The following is a 14,978-nucleotide window of genomic DNA, read 5'->3' as shown; positions in this document are numbered from 1 at the left end:
ACAGAATCCGGGGTGGGAGCCTAGGATGCTTTTCCCTGAGCCCTGCCTCCTGTCTGCTTCTCTCGGCTTTGTGCAATGGGCGAGAAGTGTCCAGCATGGGGCCCCACTGAATGTGTGCATAATGGTCTGGAACTGACCAGGGGAGAGCAGGCACAGGACTGGGCTTGCCCTCTGAGCGACATTAAGGAGACCAAGCCCGTCAAAGGGCACTAGGACCCGGCGAGTCTCTGCACGGATAACCTTTTAGGCACATTTTACCACTATTGTTACTGTGCTACTTACTGCTTCAGAGGCTCCAAGGGCCTTTTGAAGGCCAGGGCGAACAAATGTGGTAAGACCTGTGAATGTAGCCTGGCACACAGTAGGTGCTCAATAAGTGCTCTGTATCTGGGATGTGAACCCCTCCTCATCTTCTCTCTGGCCACTGAGGACTCTGACCCCCAGTTTTGCTTCTTCATGGAGCCCCTCGATGGCATCGCCCACTGAACTCTCCACCAGTGCGTTTTACAAGGGCTCAGGAGGCACCCTAACCCTGGGCCTCAGCTCAGGTTAGGGAAGGACAATCATACGGAGTCACTGAACTGAGGCCACCTTCCCCCGCCCCCCACCGCCTCCCTGTTTTTAGTGCTTTAAGTTACTGAAGGATCTTTGGGTGCTTTATCACCAATAGCCCTCAAGAGGAGTCAGCGTAACAAGACTTTCTTAGACCAGAGACACTGAATAATAGTTCAGTCCGTGCAGCACCAACTGTGTGCCAGGCTGGGACCAGGCACTGGAACGCAGGACCTTGAGAGCTAGGTTCTACCGCTGACCCTGTTTCCTGGAGCCACAGACAATCACATAACTGGGCCAAGCCCCTCTCACAACAGGGCAGGAATGCAAATCCCGTGGCCTTGAAGAAATTCGAATACCTTCTGTTTCCACAGACAGCATGGAAAGGTGAGTTGCCTGGCCCCAGGTCACAGAGCGGGTTAGACACAAACCGGGCCTCCAGGCTGCTCCTTCTCACTGCTACCCTGCTGGGTTTGTGGGATAAAGGCTGTGAAGGACCAGAAAAGGGGCTAGGAAGGTCAGCCCAAGTCCTGTGTCACTTCCCAGAAGTTCTAGGAAAATCACACACTGTTTTCCTCATAATTGTAAGTGATGGGTACAGGAAACCTGAGGATAACGTCCCCATTCACCTGTTTTCTTATCACACAGGAGAGAAAAAAATTTTTTAATAAAACCACCTCCAAACCTTGATACCCTAACCTGCCAAAAACACATGCAGATTTAAATACACAGCGGGGCGCCTAGGTGGCTCAGTCAGTTAAGCATCTGACTTCGGCTCAGGTCGTGATCTCGCAGTCCGTGAGTTCGAGCCCCGCGTCAGGCTCTGTGCTGACAGCTCAGAGCCTGGAGCCTGTTTCAGATTCTGTGTCTCCCTCTCTCTGACCCTCCCCTGTTCATGCTCTGTCTCTCTCTGTCTCAAAAATAAATAAAGGTTAAAAAAAAATTTAAATACACAGAAAAATCCTACTGGGATCAACTCAGCCATTGTCCTGCCTCCAACAGGTGTCCCGTTACAGGACAGATGAGCTGGTTGCCTTCTCCAGCCTACTCACTCCTCGGGTGTCTGGGTAACTGGCCTCGCGGGTCAGCCTCCTCCCTCTCCCCCGAATGGAACCCCCTGGCCTTACCACATGTAACATCCTTGCAGCCCATTGCTCTCTTCGATTGTGAAGGAGGTGAAGTTTGGCCTCTGGTGCGCCCCTTCTGTGCCTTTTCCATCATTCTCGGGGGCCTGACTCTCACCCAGGCAGGGGACCAAGGCTCTTCTGCTCACCCTCTCTCCCCAGACCAGCCAGCCTTTAAACTATCTTTTCTTACCTAATGAAACGCCCTTTCTGTCAGTAAAAGATTGTGGGGAGTCAGAGCACGGTGGGGGAAATACTGTCAGGGGCAAGGGGCTTCCAGGCGCCCTGAAATCAGGCATCGGCAGAGACTTGCCAACAAGCTCAGCCTGAGAATAGCAGTTCATCCTTCTCATTCATCCTTCTCCTTCTCCCCGCCCCACGCCCAGGTGCTGCTCCAGGAAATGGAATCAGGAGGCAACGGTTTTAGAAGCTACAGCCTTTGTTCTTCTCTTTCCTGTGAGGAAGAGCCATAATGGCATCACAGATAAAAGCACTGCACTTGGGGTAAGGAGAACTGGGTTCTGACACAGTCCTGACACAGTGCCCGCATGGCTGTGTGACCTGAGGCAAGTCACTTCCCCTCTCTGGACTTCAGTTCACCATCTGTAAAATACAGGACTGGTGTGGATGGACTTCCAGATTTCTTCCGGTTCAGGCCACCCAGACTCTGATTCTGTGACAAGGCAAGGGCCCCAGCGAGGCTCCACAGCCCACCTCCGGGACCATGCTGGTGACTGGGGAGGGGGAGCTGAAGACAGGAGCATTGCACAGGCTACCTCTTGCCAGTCTCTGAAAGCACCCAGAGCACAGGGGTGGCCCTGCTGCTGGCTGGCCCCACAAGGCAAATTACAGACTCTCAAGGGTGCCTATGACAAATGACAACTAAGTGGTTCGCTTTCCGTATGCAAATGAGGCTTCCAATTTACATTCATTTGCACCTGATGGGCGTCTGAAATGGATGCATTTGATTTGTGCCTGATCTGTAAATGTCTAATTTATTAATCAATAAAACGTCATGTACAGGCGTGAGGATCCCCAGTTCCAGCCGGCCTCCATATATATGTAAATAATGCCATCTCTCAATCTACTTGTTATGTAAATGTTAATATAAAACTGACAGAAAAAGGCATTTGCACAACTTTATGAGCGGAGGGAACTGAGATTTACACACACTCACTGGCTTTACGGTGATTCCTTCCTCTTTGCACTTTTCTCTTATGCCAGTTGACCCATCTCACCTCCTCCAGGAAGCCCACCTGCTCTCCCAGGCTTCCTACAGTCAGACCTCCACCCAGAAGCCCTTGCTGTTACCTCCTGCACAGTCTTGGTTTTCTCTGGCCCTGGACCTTTGCCCCCGAGACTGCCCCCTACACTGCACTGTCTCCACCCATCCTGCCCGCCATCTGTCTCCTCTCCAGATGGAGGGGTGTTGAAATTTACCCCTCCAAGGACCAGCTAAAAGTCACCATCTTAAACCCACAAGGATACCGAGCATGTAGGCACAGGGACCCTGCTGGGAAGAGGGAAGGATCTGGGCCCCAGGCCTCAAGATGCTCCTGGTTTAACAACAGCACTGTTTCCATCGCTGGAAGCCAGGCGCTGTTCTGAGCACTGCTTGTAGAACGATCTCTGCATGGAGGATGCCCATGGTGCAGAGGAGGGAAACTGGCCTTCTTCAGAGAGGTCATCTACACGCAGGTGCGACGTGATGGAAAGGGGGCTTGAACCCAGGCAGTGTAGTCCAGGGTTAGTCTCAAAACCACAGTATGGCCGCCTTTTCCCAGGGAGCAGAAAGGGTCATTCCAAGCCATGGAAGCCAAATTAAAACCCTTTTATAGTACTCAAAGGAGCCACAAAACAAACCTTGGCAAAGACAGAATACAACAGCCTTCTCTAGCCTGCCCTCCCAGGAAGGCAGCTTGAGTGGATCTCATAACCAACTCGTCTTTAGCACACTTGTTCCTCACACTGGCTAGGGCTCTCTGCCCTGCTCCTGAGCCCCCAGGGTCCCCCCATCACAGCGTTTACTTTCCCCCATCTGACCTCTCCTGTCCATTATGAGGTCAAGGCCAGCTCTTCCCGTGTTATCAACAGCCCCCGGAGCACCCAGAACTCTGAAGACGTGTTGAATGACTGGACCAGAAGACCCCTACCCACTCAAGCTCCTGCCACTCCTCTTCTCCCTGCACACGACCGCGTCCTCAACCCCAGGCTTCAGGAACCACTCAGCCCATGCTTTACAGATGAAACCAATAAAATGTGTTAGATGGGGACAAGAAAGGGACTAACACCCGCCAATGTTTATCCTGCACTAGGGGGTTGGCACATTCATACCCGGGGCATGAAAGCAGTGTTCCCAGCATCACATACCCAGGAGAGGGTACAGCTAGGTTCAAATCTAGGTCTGTCCAGCACCAGGTCCATCTGTAGACAGGATCAGTCAAGGCCTAGGCTGGGTGACCTGAAAAGGGCTGAGAAGGACATCCCCCGCCCCCATCTTCCCTAGCCATCATCCTCACTGCCTTATATCCCACCATTAAAGATCTGGGACTCCTCTCCCACAGGAATGATCTCTGAGAGCCCACACAACCCCGAAGCAGGAATCAAAGGCAAGAACGCAGTCCAAGTGGTCTGCAGGTTGGCCCAGGTCCCTGTTCTGTCAACACCAGCATTGGGTTTTGTGTTGTTGGTAAGGAGGGGCTGCAGGAAGGGGAGATGAGCACAGTTCTGATGAAGGCCATATATCTCCATCAAGAGGAAAAAAACCCAAACTTTCATTCAATGTTTTGTCTTCGATGCTCTGTTCCGCTGAGGGCGTAAACTTGGATTTGTCAGCAGAAACTCAGGGAGACAAGGCTGTGACACCAGTGGTGACTAAGGAAAGGACCCCTGAGTGCAGGACCAGTTACAGCTGGTCTCAGCACTTTTAGGAATTCCTTTGGAAAATGGGTATTTCACTTGTCCTTAAAAGTAAAATGAGGGGCGCCTGGGTGGCGCAGTCGGTTAAGCGTCCGACTTCAGCCAGGTCACGATCTCGCGGTCCGTGAGTTCGAGCCCCGCGTCAGGCTCTGGGCTGACGGCTCGGAGCCTGGAGCCTGTTTCCGATTCTGTGTCTCCCTCTCTCTCTGCCCCTCCCCCGTTCATGCTCTGTCTCTCTCTGTCCCAAAAATAAATAAAAAAACGTTGAAAAAAAAATTAAAAAAAAAAAAAAAAGTAAAATGAAAGTTGACCTCCTCTGTACCGGAAAGCAGTTCTCTAGAAGCTGCCTGAAGGAAAGGTCTAGAAGTACAATCAAGCTAAGGCTTACTTTTCCAGCCTCTTGTCCACCAATGCAATATTCCAGAACAGTCCAAGGTATGAATATGGGAGAAAAATGAAAAGAAAGATGCCAACAGCCATTGACGTTTATTCTAAACCAGAGGGATGCAAATTTCATTTTATTTGATTGGCCCCATCATCTATGAGATGATATACTGTTATGCACGGGGAGATAAAGAGGCTCAGAGAGGTTAAGAAATTTATCTAAAGCCACACAGCTAGCAAATAGCAAAGTCAGAATTTGAAATCAGATCTTTCTAACCATAAAACTGGACTCTTTCCAGGACCCAAAGCCTCCAGTTACGGAAGGAAAAGGTCTGAGCCACTACAGATGATGTGCCAACCTGAAATAAGAATAGGAAGCTCGATTTCCAGATGATTTAGAAAGAGAACTAATATACACCTGGCTGCAGACACAGTGAATATGTAAGTGATTAAAGAGAAATGTACCATATTGTACTTGAGAAGAGTTTGAAGATCTTATGCTATAAATTATTCTACCCATTAATGATTGCTTAATGATGCTATTTTTAAAATAATTAAAACAAAAACACCTTAGGGCATTTGAAACTACATAGTTAGAGTCTAGATTTTGGGCCAGGTCCAGTTTGTAGTTTGGGTCATATAAAGGAGATCGAGGAACCTTCGGCCCACCAGGCATAATGATAATCGTAACTATAATAGCTACCATATGCGGTTACTAACTGCAAGTGTTTTAAACACATGAGCTCATAATCCTATAGAGTGACTGTTATTTCCATCCGTGGAGGAGAAAATGGAGTCTCAGAGAGGTGCCTGCCCAGCCCAAGGTCACACAGCTGGTTAGGACGAAAGCTGGGATGGAAATCCAGTCTTCTCTCGTGCCAGATCTCAAGTAACCCCCACATCATATCCTAGCTTTTTAAAGAAATTTTCAAAAAAGAGTTATCTTAAAGGACACCTTTAATTTCCTATTGCCAACCCTTGAGCTCGAATGTGACAAAGATCCCCGGTGGCATCTCCAGCCCCGTCTGGCCAAGGTGGAGCCGCCCAGGGGCACCAGGCAGAGCAGGCGAATGCAGGGAGGCATAGAAGCACAGGGACCCCTGACGCGCTGTGGTCATGGGAACCAGCAGGCAGGCGCACCTTTCCCAGCCCTTCAAGGCAGAAGTAAGGAGGAAGCTGGACTAGATGACTCTAAACTTTTTTTTTTAATGTTTATTTAGCTTTGAGAGAGGGAGAGAGAGAAGGAACACACGCACGTGTGCTGGGGGGAGGGAGAAGGAAAGGAAGGGGGCAGGGAGGCGGAGGAGGGAGGAGGAGGGGGGCAGAGGGGCAGAGGAAGGGAGGGACAGGCGGACAGAAGTAGGGTGCAGAGGATCTGAGGCAGGCTGTGCGCTGACAGCAGAGAGCCCGATGCGGTGCTGGAACCTTCGAACTGTGATATCATGACCTGAGCCGAAGTTGGACACTCAGCTGACTGAGTCACCCAGGCGCCCCTGGGCTGGTTGACTCTGGTGCTTAGATCCTGGGAGACCAGGCTTCTGTCTACCTTGCTTTGTCTGGGAACTCCTCTGGGGGGAAGGAGATGCCTCCCATCTGTCCTTCTGTTGCTATACTGGGGGGCCAGTGTGGAACCCCACCAAAGAGGCACAGCTCACTCCAGAGGCTGAGGGCCCTGGGCTCACAGTCTTCCAAGGGGCAGGCAGGGTCTTCTGGGCTGTCCGATCCTCTCTGCAGGAATTCTCCCCTGTGGATCCTCCAGGAAGCCTCCTAAAGTGGTTATCCAACCAGTTGTACCCCTACCTCCATTCCCACCGCCTCCAGGACATATTCTGGGCTTAGTTCATTTGCGTGTCTGGGGAAGGCACTTCATGGATGGCTCTTGTTCCCCAGTAAGCAGGGGCTCCCCATGGGCATACACCTGCTAATTTGTCTTGATTTTCCCTCTCCCCTTTTTCTTTTTTCCAGATCTCAGGGATGTTCTCAGGATGGAAAATAAAAGATGCTGAGGTCACTGCCCTTTCTATCTTTTTTTAGAAAAAGAAAAAAAGTGTGAACTTAATGATGAAATTATTTGCAGTGCTCTGAAGGGTGGATGGCAGAGCAGAGCAACTCTGAAGGCACTGAAAAGAGGTGGGAAGTCAGTTGGCACTTCAAAGGACCCCAGGACCTTTGCACAACCCTGGGCAGAAGAGAATGGAAAGTTCCAATTGTGACAGAAACAGAAATTCCCACATCAGTGTGAGGTGGGGGCTCAGGGTCAGATTTATGGCAGTGGAAATAAAATAAAGCGTGATATTTATTGCCCCCCTACATTTGTGCGCCCAGCTATCCACATTTTTTTTCCCGGAGTTGGTCAATGTGGGCTTAAGGGAAATGTAACTCATTTTAATATTTGCTTAAACCAAATGGAATATAGAAAGGAAATAAATCTGCTGTCAAGCCATCAAGTTGTACATTTTAAACCCAAAATAAAGGGCCTGATGGATTTACATTATGCATAGTTTCTGCCCCTGCTCTCTGTGTTCACCTTGCTAACGATATTTCATGAAAGGTGGTGGAGAGTTTGAGCTGTCTGGGCTCCACTCCCAGCTCTGCCACTTACTAGCTGAGTGACTCTGGGTCAGGTAGTGAACCTCTCTCTGCTTCAATATCCCAGCCATAAAATGGGAGTAATAATTGGATGCACCCCATGGGGGAGATGTGACAATTTGATCAGATCACCTATGTGCACGCGTGGCCCGGTGCCAGGCACGCAGTGAGTTTCAATACAGGGTAGCTATTATTATTACTCTAATTCGAAGTATTCTTATTATTTTTATGAACTTCCTAATTTCATGCCACAGATACCCCGAAGAGAAGCATAGATTTTCATTTGCTTACAAATCTTCCCTTATTTCCCTGGTTAGAAGTTACATATGGTCCCTATGGGTGAATGTGACAGGCCACATACTTGCTGTAACATGAGGAACTGGCAGGGCCAGGGGTAGTCGATACAGAAGGAACTCAAGCAGAGATGGTCTCTCTCTATGGGGTGCCAGCTGCCTGCTCCACCCGGACCCTGGACTCCGGGCCACCTGAACATAAACCCCCAGCCCGTGCAGGGAAGCATCCCCTTTCTTTACCTGCCCCTGTGGCTTACACAGACAGGTGGAGTCTAACCGGGATGAATGTGAAGTTCTACGTTTGGGGTGCAACAATAAAGTACACGGGAACAGGACAGGGGAGCCCTGGCTCAGGAGCAGTTCTGGAAATGAAAAAGGGCCCCCGTTAACGTGGGGGCTGAGGGCAGGCAGTGAGGTTTGGAACAGCGGATGGGGACTGGACAGTAATGTGGTATGAGAGGAAAGCCCTGGAAGAAGGTGGGGAGATGATGGTCACAATGAGGAGGCTTGGCCTCTCTGCAACATGTGACCTTGACATTGACCATGCTCTCCATGAAACCTCCTCTGAGGTTTTATCCTCTCCTTCTGACCACCCCTCTGCTTGCCCCTGAACCCTGGTGCCCCCAGGACCCCACCCTCTACCGGCTGTTCTATTACTGTCTGTACTCCGCCTGGGGGACCTGCTCACCTGGCCCTAGCCCCAGTGCACACTCCCGGTACCCCATTCACATCTGCTCCTGACTGCCCGCACCACCCCAAACCCAGCCGGACCCCCACCAAATTCCCTTCCGCTTCCTCCCCTGCTGTTACCTCTGAGTTCCCAGCATGGGTTACCGTCATCACTGTTTGCAAGGTTGCTCCAAACCTCACTCCTTTTGGGGAGGTGGGCAGAGAGGGGAATGTTAACATACAAGACACATAGAGGAAAGTCCACATATCACAAGCTCAACAAATTTGCCCAAATAAACACATACAGGGAACCGGCACTCAGATCCAGACACAGAACCACCCCCCACCCCCACTAGAGGCCCCTCTTGCCTCTGCCCAGTCCCTCCCACAAGGGTAGCTACTATGTGGACCTCTGATCTGGCATCTGTTTCTGTAATTTACACAAATGGAAGCCCGCAGTCTGTATTCTCTCCTGTCTGGCTTTTTTCCTATGTCAGGAGGTTGCATCCATGAGAGTCTCACGCAGGGTGCGATGCAACTTCAGACTGTCCCTGCTTTGCCGTCCAGTATTCTGCCCGCTGCTGGCGAGCATTTGGGTGCTTTCCACTTGGGGCCATATTGTGAAGACCGAGGACTGCCAGAAACATCCAAGAACACATCTTTCGGGCACGTTTCTGCTGCGTGTGCAGCGAGGCAGGAGCTCCCAGGGCCCAGGTGTGGGCAGATAGACGGCTGCAGTCAATTCTGCCGGTGGATTTCTGGGGGTCTATCCCAGCAAATCCTTCCTCCAGCTGCACAGGAGAACTGCAGTCGCCCTTGGAGCTGTGTTTGGCTCCTCCCTCCTCCCTGTTCTCCAAGGAGCATTTACAGTTGTCTTATCTGTGCCTTAGTTTTTTGTTTGTTTGTTCATGAGACTGCTTCCCAGGCGCTTTTGGTCCTGCTGGTTCTACCCGTGCAGTTGGATTTTAATCCCTCCCCTCCTCTCCAGCCCCACTGTCTGTGCCTTACACCTGCCCTCCTTGTGTCCTGTTGGGGCCATCACCTATCATAAGCTTCCTTAAGAGCCTGTCGCAGCCACCCTCCCCCACTGGATCCTCCACAGCTCAGTAGGATCCTTCACACACACCCATCAGGGCCACTTTCTGCTCCAGAACCCACAGCCTCCACTCCCCAACCCCCACCCCAGGGACCTAAAGCCAAGTCACCAAGCCCAAGTCTGGGAACACATTGAGGACAGGGACATGTCTCTCTGAACAGCACCCGAGAGGCTTCTGCCACATATCTGTGCTTATACACCTGGGACGATCCAGTTCTCATTCTGGCCCCACCTACCTTTCCGATCGCAGCCCCTGAAGCCCCCTCAGAAGCCCACGCCAGTGGATAGCTGCCCACGGTGCATCTAAGTTGTTGCTCAAGTGTTAGTGTCCACCAGGCATTCGGGAAGTGCCTTCCCCTGTGCCTGAAATTCTTTCCCCACTATGCGACAGTTTTAGGCAGGGGATCATCCAGTCCTACTTGGGGTCAACAGATCCCAAAGGTGGTGGGATTGGACCCCTGGTTCACGGCAGCTCACCATGTTCACTCAAGAGTGGAATAAGACTGCCTCGTATTCACTCCCAAGCGGCTACGAGGGAGGGACTGGGCCACTGCCAGGCGCAATCATCCTAATATGACTGATTTAGAGTCTGTGCCCAGATTCTGCAGGACAGAAGCTGACACACACCCCCTCAAAACATCCAAGTGGCCACAGGTACATAAAGATGCCTGCCTGACACCAAAGGGCCAGTTTGGGCTTTTTTCCAAGAGCCCAAGAGGATCCTCACTCTGTTCAGACAGTCTCATAGGCCCTTGGAGACCCAAGTGGTTTCCAAGGGCCAGGAAAGCTGGCCTTCAGCTTTGCCACCAAGCCTTCAGCTCTGTGGAGCCATCAGGCTTATATTCTTATGTTATAGTAAGTATCCAGTGGTCAGAGTTCCTCATGGAAACCATGAACTTCAGTGCTATCTTTTGACATTTGGTTGCCATTTATTATGTTATAGGCCTGCCACACCGGCTTTATTTCTTAATGTAAGAACTCGAGGAGATATAAACCGTCATTCTCATTTCATAGATGAACAACAGGCACAGAGAGGTTAAGTTACCCGCCCAAAGGCACACAGCTAGGAAGTGGCATAGCAAGAGATGGAATCCACATTGTTTGATGCAAAACCTATCCTACTGCCACTGCCTCCTCCCACTCTGCCTACGGAAATCCAGCACCTCCTCCAAGATGCCTCATTATTCCCTACAAAGCAGTTCCGGATTTCCCAGTCAGAATTAATTAATCTCTCCTCCGTGCACTTCATCTGAACTTTTATTATAGTAATTATAGCAGCCTGACTTTTATTATGATCGTTATTTACACGTCTGCCTCTCCAACGGGCCGGGAGCTCATTAAGGGCGGAACCCTGTCAATTTTGTACCTTGAGCCCCAGGCAGGTGGGTGTTGAGCACAACACAGGTATAGTAATAGCAAAACAACAATGAAGGCCTCCTGTCTTTAGGCTTAATCCAGTCCTTGGCTTAATTCACCTGGACTGCAGGTCAAGTACCACAAGATGACAGGCTGCCTAAGGTTGTAAAAATGCAACAGAACGTGTAAAGGTCTTCAGTGGCAGAGACTTGAACTCCCTCAGGCTGAGGACATTCCTCGGCCTAGAGACCATTCACTAGGTTCATCCAGTGGGTCTCCACCTGGTTTTGGTCAGTCTCAATCTCTCAGTCTCTCCCAATCCTCCCCTCCTTCTCCTTCTCGCCTTTTCTCCATCGCCTTGTCCTTTCTTTCTCGTTCCCTTAACTGGACAAAATACAAAATCCAGAACCAAAATACATTTTCTATTACTTGTTGTACCAACTGAATTTTTTTTATCTGTTCCCTGCTCTAAAAAGTATGTGAGTGGGATGTTTTCTACTTTACTGCTCTCTTGCTTGAAACACACACACACACACACACACACACACACACACACATGCACTCAGGGAGAGAGATCAGATTTCTTTTTCCTTAAAGGACTCTCAGATAATCTTTTCTGTCACTTACTATTGATAGAAAAAAATCCCTGGGCTCCCACCCCTCACCCCCACTGAAGCCAGGCACAGCTCCCTGGCCTCTGGCTGGCCAGCCAGCCCACACCAAAGGCCCAAGAGCAGATCACAGAACATCCCTTCATGGGACAAAAAATAAAGGCAGACACAGCCTTTAGATGCGGGGACCTGACATCCTGACAGAGCAGGCTTGGCGAACGAACAGTGCATCTGGAAAAAAAAAATGGGTTGCAAAAATCACGAGGATGAAAGGGAGTATCGGAAGCCGGGTGTGGTGCTCAGAGTGGCCTGGATTGAGGAAGGAGAGAAGAAAGGAGAGAGAAGCAAAGGTAGATGCAGGAGTGGCAAGGCAGAATTATACTAATATTACTACATTAATGCGATGAATACCCACATTCACTGGGCACTTAGAATTTGACAGGCGCAGCTTTATGTATGGACTAGCTCATTGAATTCTCCTGTCGTAAGTATTCTTTACGGCTATTATCCCCATGTTCCAGATGAGAAAATGGAGGCACAGATGGACCAAGGAGCCCCCCCCCCAATGGTAACAGAGCTGGTAAATGGTGGGCCAGGCAGTCTGAACTGCACAGCCTGTGCTCAGACCACTTTCCAAAACTTCAAGGGGACTGGGAACCCTGGAGCCCAGTCTTAGCTCTGTTACCTGGTCCCTAGGGCCCCTGGGTAAGTCACGTGAAATGGGCAGGCTCTGAAGCCAACTATGTAACTTCCCCATGCCTCGGTTTCCCCTCCTGGCAAGCGAGCTTCATAATTACAGATACTTCATAAAGATTTTGTGAGAATTTACTGACAGGGTACATGTAAAGAGCTTAGGACAGTGCCTGGGGTGAGTAAGAGCCTAGGACACATTGAGAATTGCTATTGCTATTGTCTGGACTCCCCTCTGTGGTCACTGTCTTTGGGCCCCTGGACACAGGCTATGGTCCACCTTGCTGGGTCAGTCTGAGGAGGGGAAAAGGAAGGGACAATTCTACTCTCAGGCAAGAACAAGATAGATGCTACCCACTGAGTACTTACCAAGAGGGTGCCCTGTACGTGTCTTCTAAAAATCCCTGGGCTAAAGGTACCATCATCCCATTTCACAGATGGGGTATGGGATACCTGAGGCTTGGGGCGATGAAGCAACTTGCCCAAGGCCCACTATGGAAAACGGCCAGGCTGGGATTTGAACCAAGGTCTGTCTGACTCCAAAGCCCAGGTTTCTTTCTTTCTTCCTTTCTTTCTTTCTTTCTTTCTTTCTTTCTTTCTTTCTTTCTTTCTTTCTGTTTATTTATTTTGAGAGAGAGAGACACACACAGAGCATGAGCAGGGGAGGGGTAGAGAGAGAGGGAGACACGGAATCCGAAGCAGACTCCAGGCTCTGAGCTGCCAGCACAGAGCCCCATGTGGGGCTTGAACTCACGAACCGTGAGATCATGACCTGAGCCCAAGTTGGACATTCAACCAACTGAGATACCTGGGCGCCCCATCCCAGGTTTCTAATTACCACTCTGGTTCCTTGGGGAGCCACAGGCCAGGTCTTGGGGCTCAGAGGCTCCCCAGAAAGCAAGACAGGGCCGAAGGAAAGGAGGCTCGGTGCTGCTGCCTTGTTCTGCGGTCATAAACAAACCTCTTGATGTCTCTGAGTCTCGGCCACCTTGCCTGCCTGTCCAATGAGATGATGGAAGCAAATGCCCTTCAGGACGCATTCGAAGCATTTACAACCAGGCTGCATGATTAGTGTCATTATCATTATCATGACTATTATGACTGTCCACCCAGAGTAATAGGCGGGCAGCTGTGTCCTGACTGCTCAGGAACCGCTTAGGGCAGCCTGAAAGCCAGGCTGTGACCTGGACCCAAAGTTCCAAAGAGGAGACAGGGACAGGGCCCCGACCATCCCTGCCACTGCCCTGGAGCCCCGGGAGAACAGGAGCCGCCTGAGGTCAGGAAACATGCCACTGCAGCCCAGGAGACGTGAGCTCTGATGGGCATGGCTCCATTACCCACTTGGACCTGCCCTCCCCCCATCTGGTCACCCCCTTAGCGTGTGTCAGGAGTGTGAGTGTGGTGCCGTCCTCCTGCTCTCCCGCAGACCCACTCTGAGCACTGTTACTCAGCACAGCTAGAGGTGCAGACCAGGAGGGGGCGGGGAAGGGAGGTTGCTGATTAGGCATCAGAACTCTGATTATACCCTGCTCATCACTGGACGCGATGTTGCCAGGGAGTGCAGAGAACCCATGTCTGTCGAAGCTTCGTGCACAATGCAGAAGAAAAATAATTCGATTAGGGAAAGAGGACAAGAAAGACAAGGAGAAGGAGGGTGACCTGGTTTTGCAGCTGGCTCAGCGATGTAGAAACAGACGGGTCTGGCCCGAGTAGGGATGGTAGAAATACACTGTGGAGGCCCAGGATGGAGGGGTCAGGTGAGGAGATGGAAATAAAGGAGTCTGAGGTCAGGAGCCAGCTGCATGTGACCAGTCATGGGAGGCTTCTCTTCAAGCAAGGCAAAGCAGGCAAGAGACCTGGGAAGGCACACAGGGAGGAGGGGAGGAGCCCGGGCAAGAGTCTAGAGAGTCAGGTCCTTCAAGAACTGCCATTCTGAGGGAAGAGACGCAGCCCTGCCCTCGAGAGCCTCAGTCTGAGGGGGAGACACAGCCCTGGTGTCAGGGAGCCCCAGTCTGAGGGGAGACGCAGCCCTGCCCTTGGGAGCCTCAGTCTGAGGGGGGAGACGCAGCCCTGCCCTCGGGAGCCTCAGTCTGAGGGGGGAGACACAGCCCTGGTGTCAGGGAGCCCCAGTCTGAGGAGGGAGAAATAGCCTCTACCTTCATGGAGCCTGTGGTCAGAGAGAAGATTCAGAGTCACTGCCTTCCTCTAAGAGAAACCCAGGAAACCTCCTCTAAGTAACCCAGTTACATACAGGTTAACTGTTCCCCAAGGTCCAAGCGTGACCTTCTGTGTGTCCAGAACTAAACAGAATGAGGACCTGGGAGCAGATGGATTTTTCCCCAGCTCCACTGAGTTACGTAAATGAAAGGACAGGCCAAGAGTGAGGAGACTGAGGGCTGGGTCCACAGTGGCAACATGGAAGAACAGGGAGGATGGGGAGGGGCATGGTGTTGGCTGGGAAGCCCCAGGGATATAGGTAAACACTGGGGAAACTCAAGACCTGTCCCAGGGGGGCAGGAGGGTTGGCCTGGCGGAGTTCTGTCCAGATTGCTGTTCCACCGCAGAGCCAGGAGGCATCCCAGGAGAAATCCCACCAGACAGAGAGCAGCTCGGAGGCCAGGGACCCAGACTGGGTGGAGTCTCTGAGCCTGTGAATCTCACCTCATCCCTAGGCAAAGGGGATAATGGCACAACT

At 51.2% G+C, this 14,978-nt stretch overlaps 1 protein-coding gene and 1 long non-coding RNA gene across 2 annotated transcripts in view; one reads left to right on the top strand and one right to left on the bottom strand.

The window, feature by feature from the left end:
* The window catches only part of LRFN2 (leucine rich repeat and fibronectin type III domain containing 2), a 180,546-nt gene that overhangs the window by 116,350 nt on the left and 49,218 nt on the right, over positions 1-14,978 (bottom strand).
* LOC109271583 (uncharacterized) lies at positions 3,940-7,473 on the top strand. The gene is made up of 3 exons (XR_002082024.2): positions 3,940-4,066; positions 5,279-5,420; positions 6,945-7,473. It is a non-coding gene; the product is annotated as an uncharacterized LOC109271583 (long non-coding RNA).

The sequence above is a fragment of the Panthera pardus genome, unplaced genomic scaffold (genome assembly GCF_024362965.1).
Source record: "Panthera pardus isolate Hobbes unplaced genomic scaffold, ASM2436296v1 HiC_scaffold_17, whole genome shotgun sequence".
In the NCBI taxonomy this organism is placed as follows: Eukaryota; Metazoa; Chordata; class Mammalia; order Carnivora; family Felidae; genus Panthera; species Panthera pardus.
Note: the sequence above shows the minus strand (reverse complement) of the source record. Positions and strands in the feature narration are given on the sequence as shown.